Source organism: Stegostoma tigrinum, chromosome 21, assembly GCF_030684315.1.
Source record: "Stegostoma tigrinum isolate sSteTig4 chromosome 21, sSteTig4.hap1, whole genome shotgun sequence".
NCBI lineage: Eukaryota > Metazoa > Chordata > Chondrichthyes > Orectolobiformes > Stegostomatidae > Stegostoma > Stegostoma tigrinum.
In genome coordinates, this window is record NC_081374.1 from 40,202,269 (window position 1) to 40,220,230 (window position 17,962).

Below are 17,962 nucleotides of genomic sequence, written 5' to 3' on the forward strand. Positions count from 1 at the left end.
GGAATGTTAATCCAGTGACCCAGACAATGTTTGGGAACCTGGGTTCAAATCCCATCATGACAGATGATGGAATTTGAATTCAATAAATATCTGGAATTAAGAGTCTAATGATGACCACAAATCCATTGCCGATTGTTGGGGAAAACCCCATCTGGTTCACTAATGTCCCTTTTAGGGAAGGACACTGCCATCCGCACCTGGTCTGACATACATGTGACTCCAGACCCACAGCAGTGTGGATGACTTTTAACTGTCCTCTGGGCAATTTGGGATGGGCAATAAATGCTGCCTAGTCAGTGATGCCCTCATCCCGTGAATAAATAAAAATAAAGTAGATTGCTCACTGGAAATCAGTTTTGGTTCTACAGGTGTCCATCTGGCTCCTGACCTCATTACAGCCCTGTTTCAAACATGGAAAAGGAGATAAAATGTGAGTGACTGCCATTCGATACCAAGGTCCCATTTGCTGAGCAGGAATCACAAAGTCTTAGCGAAACTGGAGTCAACGGGAATCAGAGGGAAAATTGTTCACTAGTTGGATTCATACCTGGCACAAAGGATATGGTTTGGATATTGGCTGCCAGTCATCGCAGCTCTGGGGCATCTCTGCAGTAGTCCCTCAGGTAATGTTTTAGGCCCAACCATCTTCAGCTGTTTCAATGAATGTCCCTCTGAAGTAGGGGTTATGTACTGTTCGTTGAGGAATACTCAGCTCCATTTGTGACTCCTCAAATCCTCATGCTGTTCATGAGCAAATGCTGTATGACCTGGACAACACTTTGGTTTGGGCTGACAAGTGTCAAGCGACATTGGGGCCACACAAAAGTGCGAGATATTGACCATCTCTGACAATAATCTAACAATCACCCCTTGACAATCAATTACATCACTGAATACCCAACAATCAACATCCTGGGGGGTTTACCACTGATTAGAACTCAGTTGGACTCACAGCATAAACACAAGAGCAGGTCAGATGCTCAAAATACTGCAGCAAGTAACTCACCTCCTGACTCCTCAGAGTATGTTCAACATCTACAAACAAGAGTGATGGAATGCTTCCCACTTGCTCAGATGGGTGTTGCTCCATTCAGGACAAAACAGCTAGCTTGATTGTAATGACACCCATAAACATCTAATCCATTCATTTGGTCTAAGAATTGCTACTGAGCATGTGTATGAGGAGCTTTGTCACAAAGGTATCAAACCACATGAAAGTAGAGCTCAAGAGCGTCAGGTTCCAAACATGACCTGAAATACTATCTATTGTATGTACACTTTTGTATTCATTTATGAGATGAGGGCCTTTCTGGATGGACCAGAATTTATTGCTCTTTCCCAGTTGCCTTTGAGAAGGTGGTGGTGAGCTGCCTTCTTGAACCACTACCATCCATTTGTTGTAGAAACACCTACAAACCACTTAGAAAAGGAATTCCAGGATTTTGACTCTGCTATATTTCTGAATCAGATTGGTGAGTGTCTTGGAAGGGAACTTGCAGGTATTGGTGTTCCTGGTGCGTATCATTCTAGATGTAAGTCGCTTTGGGTGATGCAAGTTACCTTCCGAGACAGTCACCAATCTGACTCGGAAATATATTCAGTGTTGCTGAGCCAAAATCCTGGAATTCCCTTTCAAAGTAGTTTGTGGGTGTTTCTACAACAAATGGATGGTAGTGGTTCAAGAAGACAGCTCACCACCACCTTCTCAAAGGTAACTGGGAAAGAGCAATAAATTCTGGTCCATACAACAATGCCCTCATCTCATAACTGAATTCAGAAGTACACATACAATAGATAGTATTTCAATTCATGTTTGGAACCTGACGCTCCTGAGCTCCACTTTCAAGTGGTTTGATGCCTTTGTGACAAAGCTCTTCATACTCATGCTCAGTAGATATTCTTAGACCAAATGAATAGTTAACCCTTTTCTCCACTTCTCCTGGGGTCCTTTATCCCCATTTACAATTTACGCATCATCCTCCATCATTCTTCCAATTCTCTCCATTCCCCCAGAAATGTCTTTGCCTTTACAGCAGAAGTCCTCAGAATGGTTTCACTTGTCTCTCCAAGGGCGTGTTTGAAGGTGCAGAGTTCTTTTTGAGTTGTGGATGCTTGGTGCATTCCAAACACCATCTTGGAGAGCCTTCATCCCTCGATTCTTTGGCTGGTGGTTATGTTTTCATAATTTTCTCCTGGGAATCGGGGTACACTGCTCATTCAGATATTTGCCTTTCTTTTCAAAGCAAAATCGAGACAGTTTCATTTTTATAGATGGTGTCATTTGTTTTTTGGACAAGGTAAGATTTGGATTGTTGAGCTTTCGCTCTTGCTGTTCATTCCTTGAGATATGTCCAAGCTCCCATTTTCAAAATCGGCAAGTCATGAGACTTGTGTCTCTGGTTGAAAGTGTTGGCTCAGTGCCCTCTACAGTGTTCTCATTTCTGTTGTGTGAATTCATCATCCTGCGTCATGATGCCTGGTATTAGCATATGGGAAAGAGAGGGAGCTTGCTTCATAACCTTAGCCCATCAAAAGCTGGCATAAAGCTAAATCCATTTTGTAACAGTGGATCTGCAGGGCTGAATGAAAATCTTCATTCTTCCTCAAGAGGTTTGCATGGTAGCCATGCCTTGCTCAGATCTGCTGAGCCATTTTCTCTAGGTCAGCTTCCATCCTAAATTGCCCATTGATTTCTGCCACTTCATTGCCTTTGGTTTGAGAAGTTGGAATACCCTGCCTATCAGGTGCACCTTCTTGATGTAAATGATCGAGATGGCGACTTTAAATACAACAAGGAATGGGTAATAATTGTGGCTTTGCTACTTATGTCTTTCTTTTGCTCATATTTCCAGAACAACAAAATGAATGGTTATTTTGGCCATTTGAATGAGAAAGTTTCAAAGCTTTAAATCAAGTTTTGTTGAAATTTAATTCCACAGACTACCAATATAAGTGCATTCAGTAACGTATTACTGTATGCATACAGTTGAACTAGAGCACAGTGTTTGACATCCAACTTGTAAGCTGCATTTAATTTACCATTAATTTGCTGTGATTGGTTTTCATGTGCGACGAATCTTGGCAAGATTAACGCCATGTAATGCAATAGCATGGCTTAATCTCTAGCTGGTCACTATAAATGTAAGAAAGTTGACACATAAAGCTCTAAATTTGTTAGAAAAGAACTAACTGCTTTACTTTTGAGGATAGTAATCTCCAATAAATCTTGTTTTCATGGAATTATAGAATTTTTGGCTCAAAGGGAGGCCATTAAAAACCATTGAGTATGCACCAATCCTCTCAAAATGCAACCTGGTTAGTCCCACTTCTCTAGTTTTCCCCATTTCCCTGCAACTAAATTTTTATTTGCTCTGCAAACATTTCTACAATTCCTTTTCAAAATCACGCATTAAATCTGCCTTTTCTAAACACACATTGTATAACATCAGTTTCACCTTATATCTCACTATTTTGAATTTTGAGGGCAACTCTAATGAAATGGTAATTTTTTTAAAAAAAATTCACTCGTGGGATGTGAGCATTATTGGCTGGCCAACAACTATGGCCCTTCCTAAATTCAGCAAAGATGGAAATATCAGATTCTTGACTTCAAGAAAAATAATTACTGGTTTCCCCTTGAGTTTAAGTCTTGTCAATGGTGAGTATCTTATTTCTTTGCATTTGCATCTCTATATTGGTTAAACTCAAACTCACCTCATTTCTATGCAGCTACTACTTCTACTCTGTGCCAGAGAAATTAAACGACGCCAATTCCAGACATGAAAATCAGAGCAAACATCATCATAAGAGCACAAAAGCTGACGTTTTGGGCCTAGACCCTTCTTCGGAAATGGGGGAGGGGGAGGAGGTTCTGAAATAAATAGGGTGAGAGAGGGAGGAGGATAGAATTTGGATAGAGGAGAAGATAGGTTGAGAGGAGACAGACTGGTCAAAGAGGTAGGGGTGGAGCCATAAAGGTGACTGTAGGTGGGGAGGTAGGGAGGAGATCCTCAGTGCAGCCTCTGATGAAGCGTTGGTGTGTTTTCCCACCTGGTTTTTGAACTCTGGGGTCCATTGCGATGGATTGCCTCACGTCTGGGTTTCCTCCGTAGTGGGATGTATATGGGGCCGAGTTCACTGTGTTTATTAATAGTTATGAGGGTTTGTGTAAGCATTGCTGCAACAGGTAATAAACTCTGTTGGAAGCAAAATCCATAGCAATTACTAAAAGTGTCACCAGCTTTTTAAAACCGAGGCCTGGGAAGTGGAAATCAAGTGGCGGCTGGAATCACTGTCGTATAACTGTGAGGTGGGAACCAGCTGAACAGAAAGTTTAGGCAGATGGTTACTCAGCAGGACAAGAGCACACAGACACAGAAGGAATCAGACTGTCTAAGAGAACTAAGCAGGCAGTTGCTTACTTGCTGATCAATTTTCCATTCTGGTATCAGTGAGGGTGACAGGAAGGACAACCAGATCCAAGAATATGCCATGTCATCAACTGAGCTGTACAACAGGAAGGGAGAAGGGTGGAACAACAATAATGGAAGATTATTCGATAGCTAATGGATCACACAGTCATTTCCACAGCAGTAAACATGACTCAACAATGGTGCCAGAGTGTGAAAATTGAGCAAAGGGAATTAAGAATGTATGAAGGGAAAATTGGCTGAGGTAGATTTGGGCAATACCTTAAGCAAGATGAAGGTACATAGGCAACAGATAGTTTTTAAAACCATTTTTGTAGAGTTTACAACAACTAAATATCCCTACAAGGCACCAAAATCCTCAATATGTCAGTCAACCATGGGATTGTAAGCTTAAAAGAAGTGATCAACAAGAAATGATAGTAAATCTGAGGATAGGATGGAATATAGAATACAATAAAGAAAGACCAAGTAATGACTCAGGAAGCCTGACTGGAAAGGAACATCATTTATTGTTGACCATCAAGATACAGTGACTAATCATGGCTAGTTTCAGCCTGTGACAAACAGTTCTGCATCTGCTTTATTTGTTTTTTTGTCGACTGCATTTGCTATACAGATTTTTTTTTTAATCAATCTGTTCAGGGATGTTCATATACACCACTAGAAAAGGTGAAATTTGAACTCAGGTCTCCTGGCTCAGAGGTTGAGACATTGTGCCATAGGATCCCTCCCTGCATCTGCTATATTTTTTAGTTTCTAATCTAGTTAACCTCACCTGATGAAGGGGCAACAGTCCGAAAGCTTGTTATTTTAAATAAATCCGTTGGAATATAACCTGGTGTTGTCTGGCTGCTGACCTTCTCCCCAAACACTTTGTGTCCCTTACTAAATAAAAATCTGTCAATCTCAGACTTGAGTATTCTTAACAAGCCAGTCTCAACAGCCCCATATGGAAAAGAATTCCAGACTCACTACCCTTTGGGAAATGAAATTCCTCCTCATCTCTGTCTTAGATGGATCTCTGCGAAACTTATATGTTTCAATAACGTGATTAATTTATGCCTGTTTTAATTCATGAAGGTACAAAAAATCTCCCAGAATTAGAGTTTCAAGGAATTTAACAGAAGGAGGAAATGAAGAAACTTATTAAGAAAATTGTATTGAGAAATGAGTGGAACTGAAGTCTAATTAATCTTTGGAACCTAATGTTCTACATCACAGAATTTTGAAAGAGCTAACACTGGAGATTGCTTGAGTGATAAGCTTCCAAAATTCTGCTAATTCTGGAATGGTTCCTGCAGATTGAAAGGGAATGAATATTACCTCATTATTCACAGAGGGTGGGGGTTGGATGGGGGCAAAGAGATAAAATGGGAAACTACAAGTCCGTTAGCCTTGCATCAGTAAAGTGGAAAATACTATTGTGAACAATGTGTCAAATGTTCATGTGGATAATAAAGAGCTAATCAGGCAGAGTCACCATGGATCTGTGAGTGGGAAATTGTGTTTGATGAATCTGATGGTATTACAACCAAATTAATAAAGAGGAGTCGATCGACGTACTGTACGGAGATTTTCACAGCATTTTTGATAAAATCCCCCACAGGAGGCTGGCTTGCAAAATGAGAGCACACAGGAGAGGAATATTTTACAGGTGTGGATTAGGGACGGGATAATAGGGATAAAACAGAGGGTAGCAATAAACAGCTCGTTTTTATATTAGTCGGCTATAACACGCGGGGCATTGCAAGGATCGGTACTTGGATCCAAGCTACTCAAAGTAACTATCAAAGATTTTGGGAAGATACAAAACAAATTTAAGAGGATTTAGACAGGCTCAGTGAGTGGACAAGAAGCTGTCAGATGTAACATCTTGTGGGAAATATGAGATTATCCACTTTGAAAGAAGGAAGAGACGTGCAGAGTATTTCTTGAATATTAAGAGATTAGAGAGTGCAGATTTGCAAAGAATTCTAAGTGTCCTTGTTGATAAGCCATTGAACATGCCAATGTATGTGGAGCAAGCAATTAGGAAGACTAGCTTTCAACTAATATGATTTGAATGCAAGAATAACTAAATGCTGCTTCAGTTGTACAGAATCTTACCATTTTGAGAGTACAGTGATCATTTATTAGGTGGTGGACTTGTCCAATGAAGAGAGATTGCATAGACTGGGATTGTGTTCTCTACAGTTTCAAGATGTGATTGAAACCTACAAAATACTTATGTAAATAGGATAACATAATTCTCCTTGTAGCGTATAGAATTCAGAAATAAGGGGCAAGCCACTTAGAACTGAGACGAGGAGAACTTATTTTTATTCAGAGGTTGCTGAATCTTTGGATTTCACAGAGGGCTGTGGAAATTCAGTCATTGAATTACTATCAAGTAGAGAATGACATGTTTCTAAATCCCAATGATATAAAGGGATGTGGGGGTAATGTGGGAAATAGGCATCCACATGGATGATCAACCATAATTTTATTAAATGGCAAGGCATGTTTGATGGGCTGAATGGCTTACTTCTGGGTTCATAAGCAGCTAAATTAGGAAAATATGACAGGATAAATAATGCTGCCATTAAAATCTAATACCAGAAATGGGACATGTTGAACATAGGATTAGAAATCTTGGAGAAAACAGTTTGTATGATACAGAATTGCTGTAAATGTAAACGCTAAATCATAATTTGAACAAATAAATGCTCTATTGTGTTCTATAGACCCTAAACCCATTGATGTTATAAATTGCTATAACATAAAGCAGGCATAGATATACTCAGAAGACTGTTAGAGTCTAACAATCTGCTCAGCCCTAGACAAAAGGTTATCCATGGTTTTGGCCATTAACAATCAGAAAGCAGATCAAAGGATGGAGGAGCCCGCCCAATATTAACAGTATCGCACTTGCCTCAGACAGACATCTGTCTGGCTGTCTCAAAGGGAAGGCTAGTTTTTTTATTCTTTATTCATTCGTGGGATCAGGGTGTTGCTGGCCAGGCAGCAATTATTGCACATCCCTAATTGCCCAGGGGGCAGTAAAGAGTTAATCACTTTGCTATGAGTCTGGAGCCACATGTAGGCCAGACCAGGTAAGGATGGCAGTTTCCTTCACTGAAGGACATAAGTGAGCAAGATGGGTTTTTCCTGACAATCAACACTGGATTCATGGTCTTCATTAGACCCTCGACTGCAGATATTTATTGAATTCAAATTCCACCATCTGCCGTGGTGGGACTCGAACCCAGGTTCCCAAAACATTACCTGAGTCTCTGGGTTAATAGTCCAGTCACAATACCACTAGGCCATTGCTTCCCCCTTAATCCTACAGGGAACCCAGCTGAATATATTCACTGGATATGCTCATGAACCTGTACGTCATTCCTGTAGTCATAGTCTCAGCATCAATGACAAGGAAACTCAACATGACTCTAGATCACCCTTCTTCCTGGGGGGACACAGTGCTGCCAGCAGGCTCTGTAGTGATTGTAATGAGGTCAGCCAGGTGGAATCATAGATCATAGAATACGAGTTCCCTGTTTGGGTCTGTTAATCTGGACCAATCAGGGAGCCCTGGCTGACAGATAAGAACAGGAGTTTCACAGGTTATGTTCACTCTGGGAGCTGGCTCAGTGCCAAGAACAGTCCTTGTGTAAGTAACGGGTGACTTGGTGATGGCATACTGACCTCTGTGGAGTTATCTCAGGCACCAGTATGGAGGAGGAGCCACACACAGGTGCTATTAGAAGTTTCCTGTTAGCAGTTTCCCACAATGGGCCCTGTCCTTCCACCTTTCCTCTGCCTAGGATGCCAAAGCAGTCTGAATCTGAACAGTAGGCCTGGACCCGGTAGGCCAAAACATCTGGAAATGACCAGCCAAGGCAACCTAACCAACAGGACCCACTACAGAGCTGGGTCCCTCCACCCCAGCTTCAGAGGTCAGGATGGCAATTAAATGAAGTCAAAGCAGAGGAAGAAAAAGCCTATTGAAGCTTCATAGGTCCATACTTGACAAAGCTACGTAAGGGTTTGTGCACATTTGCAAGTATACATTGTAAAGGCTTTATGTTATTATACTTCTGCATTTTTGATTGTGGACTGAAGTGGGAAAGTGACTGTTTTAAGAACCCAGTATTTTGGAATGGATTGCTGCACTTTTCTAAAAGCAAATCACTGAAATTTGTTGAAAGTGATATTTATACTGTTGGTTTGTTCAGACAGTTCAACCAGTTGAAGACGGACTAGCACCAGGGATGTGTACAAAGTGAGATTTGGCTGACTCCAAGTCGCTGACTGATTTGTGGAGTGGTGTGAAATACAAAGACATTCTCCCTGGCAACAACTACGTGATTGGCTCCTAGATGGCTTAATAGCTTGTGGTGTGAACAATATGTCCAGGAGTCCTTGGGCCTCCAGAAGGGGAAGTCAAATACTTTCCAATTTGTGAATGAGCCACTCTGTACCACCTGCAAGGAAATGAAAAGGATGTGAAGAATAAATATTGAAGAACAGCAAGTCCTGGCAAGCAAAAGGATCCTATTCAGTGAATACTGTGCACAAGGGACATTGAACTGCCAAACACTGACGTATTTTTGATTTCCCTATGTTTGTTTGTATGGGTATGCGAGAGAGTTTTATAGGATGGAGAGGGAATTCTGTCTAACTTATATAGAAGAAAATTGAACTTTTGTGATGACTGGGAATAGTGGGGTTTGATTTCCAGTGCACTACCCTGGTGAAATGTGACAAGATGAACTTGCATTCTTCAAATGTCTGTTCAAATGCCTTTATTGCTGTCAGACCTGATGAGATCACACTAATTTGAGAGGTGTGTAGCTCACTACAGATCCCAGTGTTGCAGGAAGTTGTAATGACAAAGCATTGCTCATCTCCATCAAGTAACTGTCTCCTTGGCCAGAGTTTCTGCTGGACACTACTGTTCTGGAACTTCTTCTGAAGTTTACTGTTGTAGGTCTTCTTCCGGAGATTACTGTCCTGGAGCTGCTGTTGGATGTTACTATTGTGGCTGGGCTTGCAGACATCATTGCACTCACTCTGCCCTTCAACACTGTTTTTGGAGTTGAACTAAAGCCAAAATTAATCTTCCAGCCACAAGGCCCATGTCAGATACATAAGCTATTAATCAGTAGGGAATTTTGGAATTGGACAACCAATCAGGCGCAGTGTTCCTGAGGCTTCACATCAATCACTATGAAGCATCTTGCTTTGCACTGACATAATGTGCCATGGGACTGGGGAGGGAAGGAAGCCATTGAATAAAAAGGTCGATGCCATGCCTTAATTCTGAGGAATAATCATATCTAGATGTAGGTACAGAATCAAAATGCTAGTGCTACATTATGGGAATAAATTCAGGCATTTACCCACAGTGATAGCATCCCCTGCACACGCTACTCCACCCCCATCCCACAATAAGCTGCCATTGAATAACATAGGTTGCACCCTAAGGTTTTGCAGTAGATCTGTAGCTCAGGTTGTGGGTGTTGAGGTTGGCTGGCTCGCTGAGCTGTTTGTTGTTCCGCAGACATTCCATTACTGTGCATGGTAACATCCTCAGTGCAGCCCCTGATGAAGTGTTGGTGTGTTTTTCTGCTGCTTTTTAAACTCTGGGGTCCATTGCAATGGATTGCCTCACTTCTGGGTTTCCTCTGTAGTAGGATGTATATGGTGTCGAGTTCAATGTGTTTATTAATAGCCTGCTTCGTGGAGGGCCATGCTTCCAGGAATTCTCGTGCCTGTCTCTGCCTAGCCTGTCCCAGGATCATGATGTTGCCCCAGTCGAAGTCGTGGTTCTCCTTGTCCATGTGGATTGAGATGAACACCAACTGGCTACAAAAAGACACGACCAATACCGTGACTTCGACTGGGACAACACCAAGATCCTGGGACAGGCTAGGCAGACACAAGCATGAGAATTCTTTGAAGCATGGCACTCCACGTAACATAAGGAATGAGGCATGGATAATGGGGTATTGAAGGATTCAACAGATATTTATTGCGACTACCAACTTTATACACATTTCACGTTCCTTAGGCATGTAGAGTCTGGGCTAACACCGGTTATTCAGTTACAAAGAGCGGTTTCTATTAGAGTGACATGTTTCAACTGATGCCAACTAAGAGGGAGTTTGACATATCTGTAAAAACAAACTATCATAAAGTGATGATATCATGACCTTGTCTCTTAAAGATATAATGATATAATGACCACAAGGCACAACATAACACATACATGCTCATGTCGGTTGTATGATGCTTCAATACTTTCACACAAACCACAGATTGTACATTCCACTTGGTCGAGCTGACCTACCACACTATAACTTGAAAAACTATTTATTGCAATTATCGTAAATATGGTAACTTACCGATCAGCTTCTTTTTCAGAGTTTTGTGGGAAAATGCAGTCTTCTTTACCCTTTGTGGCTTCATTCTAAACAATATTTTGAGAGCCGACAGCAAATTTCTAACGGCTGATTTTTTTTTTACAAAACCATGAGATCACGTCTCTTCTGGTCGCCACGTTGAATGGCATCCTCTCAGAATTAGTGCAGATTTCTTGATTAGGGCTCCTCCAGTTCATTCAGAAAGGTTTACAGTTTAAATGGAAAGGCTAAATGAGGAGGGGCCTTTGCAAACTGAATTACAATTTTTCTACACACACAGGGAGTCATGAAAAGAGCCCAGGCAATCTGGGCAAAAAGGCATTTGCTGAATGGTTGTCGAGACTTGCCTGAAGGACTGCTCGATGCAGATTTAATCCCAACTTGCAAAATGGGACCAATGTACATTTAGATTAGAAAATATTGGAGAAATAGCAAAAACGAGAGTTAATTTGATAACTCATTTGAATGGTTAGCAGATGTGTGATGGGCTGTATGGTTTCCATGTGTTCTTTATGATTCTGCATTTTTATCATGACAGACAGAGCCCCGTAAGCCTTAATTTCTGAAGGTGCCAAAGAAGCTGAGTTGAGCAGGGGTTAAATTATATAAAGGTAACAAGGGCTAGGAATGAAAATGGAAAGTGGGATTTGAGGGGTCAACCAAATGATTGGCCAAGCAGCTAGGCCTGAGCACTTGTTTGGCCTGGTTCAGTTCCTTGTACTACAGTGAGGAGACAATGAAAATTATGATTGCAGAAGCCCTTGTGAATCCAGAATGTGCTATGATGACAGGATGGTGGAGGGACAGTGGAGGCAGCAATGTAGTGGTAATTCTCTCTATTGTACATCACTCCTCTTATGCACAGACAAGTGTTGGGAATTCATGGTCTTGTCTGTCAGCACAAGCATGGAGTACAAGACAATATTACATTGGAAAGAATCTGAAATGTGTTAAAACATTCTCCATGTACCACACTGAAATTTTCTATCATAGCCACAGCACTCAATCCTAACTCAGTCACTCAATATCACAGAAGCAAAGCAAAAAGGATAGGAGTTGGTGCTGTCTGTTTGTCATCCAGCATTTTTTGTACAAGAACCTTTTCCTGGCAGATAAAAGGATGAGAAAATGAAAACCCTGAGGAGTGATTAGATGCTGCGAAGCAAGCTGACTGATATACAGCAACACAATTCCTGGATGCGTCAGTAAGTCAATGGGTTTTGATTTTCAAAATGAGATACCACATTCTACCTGTCACTTCTGTCAGAAGTCAACATCTTAACAACAGAGGACGTTTTGATGCGCAATGCACCAGAGGTCAATAAGCAACAAGCCAATGGCATGTTCTATATAATGACAAAGTCCCACAGAGTTCTCAGTAAACTGGATTTTGACAGCAAGCTGCTTGGCCTTTTGGAGAAAGATCACTCAATGCTGTCAATTCCTCTCCCTGAGAGCATAGTTAATGGCCATCTCTGGTTTTCTTGAGTTGATAGTCATTTGTTAGGCCACTTTGCAAAATGTTTAAGAGACAGCTACGTTGATGTAGGATTGGATCACAACTTGATTGAACCAGGGTAAGGAGCAGGTTTCCACTTGTAAGAGAATCCCGCTGTTTCCCAGCCACTTCTTCTGGCTCCAGAATTCCTTTTCATTTTCTGATTTCTTAAACGGAATTCAGGTTCTTAGATTGCCGTGGTGGAATTTTTTAAACTGACATTTCATCGATGAAACAAAAAGATGAGAGTAGGTTGTGGTTGATCTTAGATTACAAGTAGAGGTTGGAAAGATTACTATCAAATTACAAGATTGGGAGTGTTTTAGAAACTAGCAAACAGTCATTAAAACTAACGAGGAATTTCAAAACAAATTGTTCGAGTTTTTACAAGTTTATAAAAAGGAGGACAACAGCTAAATAAGTGTTAGTCTCTTACAGGCCAAGATGGAAAAACTAATGTAACGAGTGAAGGAAGTGTAGGGACATTTTGAGCTTATTCACTTTGTTTATGAGAATAAAAAATGGTTTAAAGGCATAAACTTTATGCTTTTGTGTGATATTTGCAACAGTTGATATTTAGAGAGATTTAGTCATGTAAGGAATACAGTCAGTAAGCAGAAAGATAGGCAATTGGTATGTTGGCCTTTATTGCAAAGGGATTGGAGCATCAGAACAAAAAAGTCTTGCTTCAACTATACTGGACTTTTGTGAGACCATATCCAGAATATGATGTGCAGTTTTAGTCTTCATTTCCATGTAAGCACAAACCTTGGAATTGACGGTCAGAAATCACATGACACCTGGTTATAGTCCAACGGGTGTATTTGAAATCACATGCTTCAGAGAATACAGACCCCATTTACTGAGGATCACATTATTGTACAACCCTCACCATCCCAGGAACCAATCTATTGAATGATTGTTATACAAATTCCAAGGCAGAATCAGAACTCACACAACACCAGTTTATAGCCCAATAGGTTTATTTGAAATCACAAGCTTTCCGAGCTCTGCCCCTTTGTTGGGAGAAGTTATTGGGCTATGAACTGGTGTTGTGTGAGTTCTGATTCTGCCTTGGAATTTGTATAACAATCATTCAATAGATTGGTTCCTAGGATGGTGAGGGCTATACAATAATGTGATCCTCAGTAAACAGGGTCTGTATTCTCGGAAGAATAGAAGAATGAGAGGCAATCCAACTGAAACATATAGGATTCTGAGTAAGATTGATGGGACGGATTTTGAGAGGAGTCTCAGGAGAGTTTAGAACATACGGATACAATCACACAATATGAGTTTACTCATTTAGGATCATGATGAAGAATTTCTGTCCTAATGATATTGATGTGAAAAGTTTATTCAACCGCTTATGATAGCTACAGGGACATACTAAACAGTAATTCATGGGTCATAACTTTACACATGAGAGGAAAATAATAAGAAAAACAAAGAAGGAATGGATGAAAAGTAGGAACAAGGTAAAATAAGATTTATAAAGTCAAAGAGAGGATAGAGTTATAGAACATAGAACATTACAGCACAGTACAGGCCCTTCGGCCCTCGACGTTGCGCCGACCTGTCATACCGATCTCAAGCCCATCTAACCTACACTATTCCTTGTACGTCCATATGCTTGTCCAATGACGACTTAAATGTACCTAAAGTTGACGAATCCACTACCGTTGCAGGCAAAGCGTTCCATTCCCTTACGACTCTCTGAGTAAAGAAACCACCTCTGACATCTGTCTTATATCTTTCACCCCTCAATTTAAAGCTATGCCCCCTCATGCTCGCCGTCACCTTCCCAGGAAAAAGGCCTTCCCTATCCACCCTATCTAACCCTCTGATTATTTTATATGTTTCAATTAAGTCACCTCTCAACCTTCTTCCCTCTAATGAAAACAGCCTCGAGTCCCTCAGCATTTCCTCGTAAGACCTTCCATCCATACCAGGCAACATCCTAGTAAATCTCCTCTGCACCCTTTCCAAAGCTTCCACCTCCTTCTTATAATGCGGTGACCAGAACTGTACGCAATACTCCAAGAGCGGCCGCACCAGAGTTTTGTACAGCTGCAGCATAACCTCTTGGTTCCGGAAGTCGATCCCTCTATTAATAAAAGCTAAAACATTGTATGCCTTCTTAACAGCTCTGTCAACCTGAGTGGCAACTTTCAAGGATCTGTGTACATGGACACTGAGATCTCTCTGCTCATCTACACTACCAAGAATCTTACCATTAGCCCAGTACTTTGCCTTCCGGTTACTCCTACCAAAGTGCATTACCTCACACTTGTCTGCATTAAACTCCATTTTCCACCTCTCAGCCCAGCTCTGCAGCTTATCCATGTCTCTCTGCAACCTACAACATCCTTCGTCACTATCCACAACTCCACCGACCTTAGTGTCGTCTGCAAGTTTACTAACCCATCCTTCTACGCCCTCATCCAGGTCATTTATAAAAATAACAAACAACAGTGGACCCAACACCGACCCTTGTGGTACCCCACTAGTAACTGGTCTCCAGGGTGAACATTTCCCATCAAGTACCACCCTCTGTCTTTTTTCAGCAAGCCAATTTCTGATCCAAACTGCTATATCTCCCACAATTCCATTCCTCCATATTTTGTACAATAGCCTATTGTGGGGAACCTTATCGAATGCCTCGCTGAAATCCATATACACCACATCAACCGGTTTACTCTCATCTACCTCTCTGGTCACCTTCTCAAAGAACTCAATAAGTTTTGTGAGGCACGACCTTCCTTTCACAAAACCGTGCTGACTATCTCTAATCAATTTATTCTTTTCTTGATGATTATAAATCCTATCCCTTATAACCTTTTCCAACACTTTACCAACAACTGAGGTAAGGCTCACTGGTCTATCATTACCAGGGTGGTCTGTACTCCCCTTCTTGAACAGGGGATCCACATTTGCTATCCTCCAGTCGTCTGGCACTATTCCTGTGGATGTTGGAGTGGGAAATGGCACGGCTCTCAATAAAAGATGATGAAATGATGTTAAGCCAGAGTTTTATAGTTGCCTTCAGAACTGAAATAGGGAGGATTTTTTTTCAACCAATGGATGATGAATCTGTGGAACTCATTGCTAAATCATTGAGTGTATTTAAGATAAAGACAGGATTTTGATTTGTAAGAGGATCAAAGTTTACGGGGTGAAGGCAGGAGAATGAGGTTGACAAACATATCAACCATAACATTGTGGGCAGAAGGGTTTGTTCCTGTGCTATACTGTTCTATTTTCTAATCAAGTGGTAGATCACACTCGATGGGCTGAATTGTCTAATTCTGCCATTATATTTTATGGCCTAATGGATTTAGTCCCTTCGTTATCAGAAAACAATAATCATGATTTATAGGTTCTTACACAAATTGGGTCTCACTAACCTATAAGACAGGCGAGTCTTGGGATTTCTCGAACCCAGAGGGCTGTTGATGCTCTTTTGTTGAACATATTTAGGGTTAAGTTGGGCTTTATTTTCTCCCTCAAGAAATCAAAGTATAGTATGAGCAGGTCTGGCTTGTTATAGATGATAGTCCACATCCTTGTCAATGAGTTTCAACAACATTTATTAAGTATATACATAATACACAAAGGATGATAAGAAAGGACATCTTTGGGAATTGATACACTCAGGTCCCAGGTCCATGTGATCCAATGTTATCATGACATAGCTGCTTACGCACAATTGCTATTATTCCAGTAACGGTATACTTAACCCTTCACTCTCCATGAGGGGAGTGGGAGGGGTTGGGAAAATAAGGGTTGAAGCCAAAGATCAGACATGGCAGAATAGCAGAGTAGGCTTGATGTGATGGATAGTCTACTTCTGCTTCTGTTTTGCATTGTCTTAATTTCTAGTCCAGGCTTTTTGATTTCTGATAACACAACCACCATAAGTCTGGTGCTGACTGCAGCTGAGATGCCGTTCCAATGGCCTTTTGCAACGTGGTTATTGTTCACACCCTGGCTGCCTTCCAGCACCCCGCTTCCACCTGCAATAACATGGGATTTGTTGGAACACTGAAGGAGAAATTGGTGAGCAGTGATAAAGCAGCTTTGCCTAATCATTCACAATGGGTGTGACAGGCAGCACTTGGGGAAAATGTGTGCATTGACCAGCCCACAGCTGTTCAGGCATCTGTTTCACAGGGTCATGCAGTTAGGGCCATGATAGTGGGCATGGAAAAACAGTAGCTTGATCCTGTCCTCCGCGATGGTTCATGCCCATGTCAGCCTCCCGTGGTCTCTGTGTAGCAATCTGACACAGCGCAGGTAAATGCTGCTCTCCTTTCTCTCCCTGCAATGCTGGCAAAGTCACGAATAGCACCTTGACTCCATTCCCAGCCAATTCCTTGACTCCCGTTCTGACTCTATTACTTACTTTAATACTTCGATTCCAGCAGGGGGCATTTCAAACTTGAACAGGAAGAGTAGAGCTGGGGGAAGTGGGTGGCGGTGGTGTGAATATAAAGTCTTTCAGACAGTTTAACAACACAAAGGGTGAAATGAATTATGTTTGGCACTGCCAACATTTTAACACAATCTGTACCTGCTTTGACGATGTTGCTATGGTAACCAAGACTTGCCAGCGTTTCATCTGTTTGTCTGTGAAGTGGAACTCAGAAAACTCTCAATGACGGATCGATACTACTTTAAGACAGTTCTCCAGTCCACTCCTCTTGTGAACTTACATGGAAGTAAAATTGTACGACGTTTTTTTTGGATCAACAATAAAAAGGCTATCGAATCAGATCTAAATCCTGACTCTGTCCTGACAGTCTTGTTTCAGACTCCTTTATAATATTCCCCAAGGATAATCATGTTAACTCACCCACGGCATTGGCAGAAACACAATCATTTATGGGTAGGGCTCTGCACATAAAAGAAAACTAATGAGAACAACAAAGAGGAAATGAACAAAATGGAGGATAAAGTTTAAATAAAACATAACGTTAAGGGGATGGAGGAGGAGCAGAGCGATAAACTGATGCACCACTGAACCAAAGATGATGTGATAATGTAAAATCAAATTTTCTGGTTGACTGCTTTTGGTTCCTTGTATTATCAGAAAGACGCAGCCCTGATTTATGGATTTCTGCACAAATTAGGTTCTCCTAACCATAATGATTGCAACAAGGCCAGTCAGCCGAACTCATAGAATGTGAGTTCCCTGACTGGGGCTGTTAATCTAGTCCAACAAGGGAGCCCTAGCTGAGAGACAAAATGGGTGAATGTCAGAGATACTGACACTCGAAGACCTAACTCTGATTGAGTCAGGTACTGAAATCAAGGACTGATCATATGTAAGTAAAGGGTGACTTGGCGATGGGATACCAGCCTCTGTGTAGTTATTTCAGTAAGCGAGGTTTTAATAGTGTTGTCTGTAGTTTTATGCCAGTCTATTTGGAATCTTGCAGTCTGTGATTTGTCTACAAACACAAACAGATTCCAGACAATAGAAACATTAGCCTGGCAAGAGGCATAAAATCCATATATAGAAGTAGCCCTTAAAGAGCCATTTATTCTACAACAGAGAAATTTAGCAATTACAAAAGAGGCAGGTTAAATGTTCATGCTGTGCAAAACTTAGCTAGCCTGTTGCA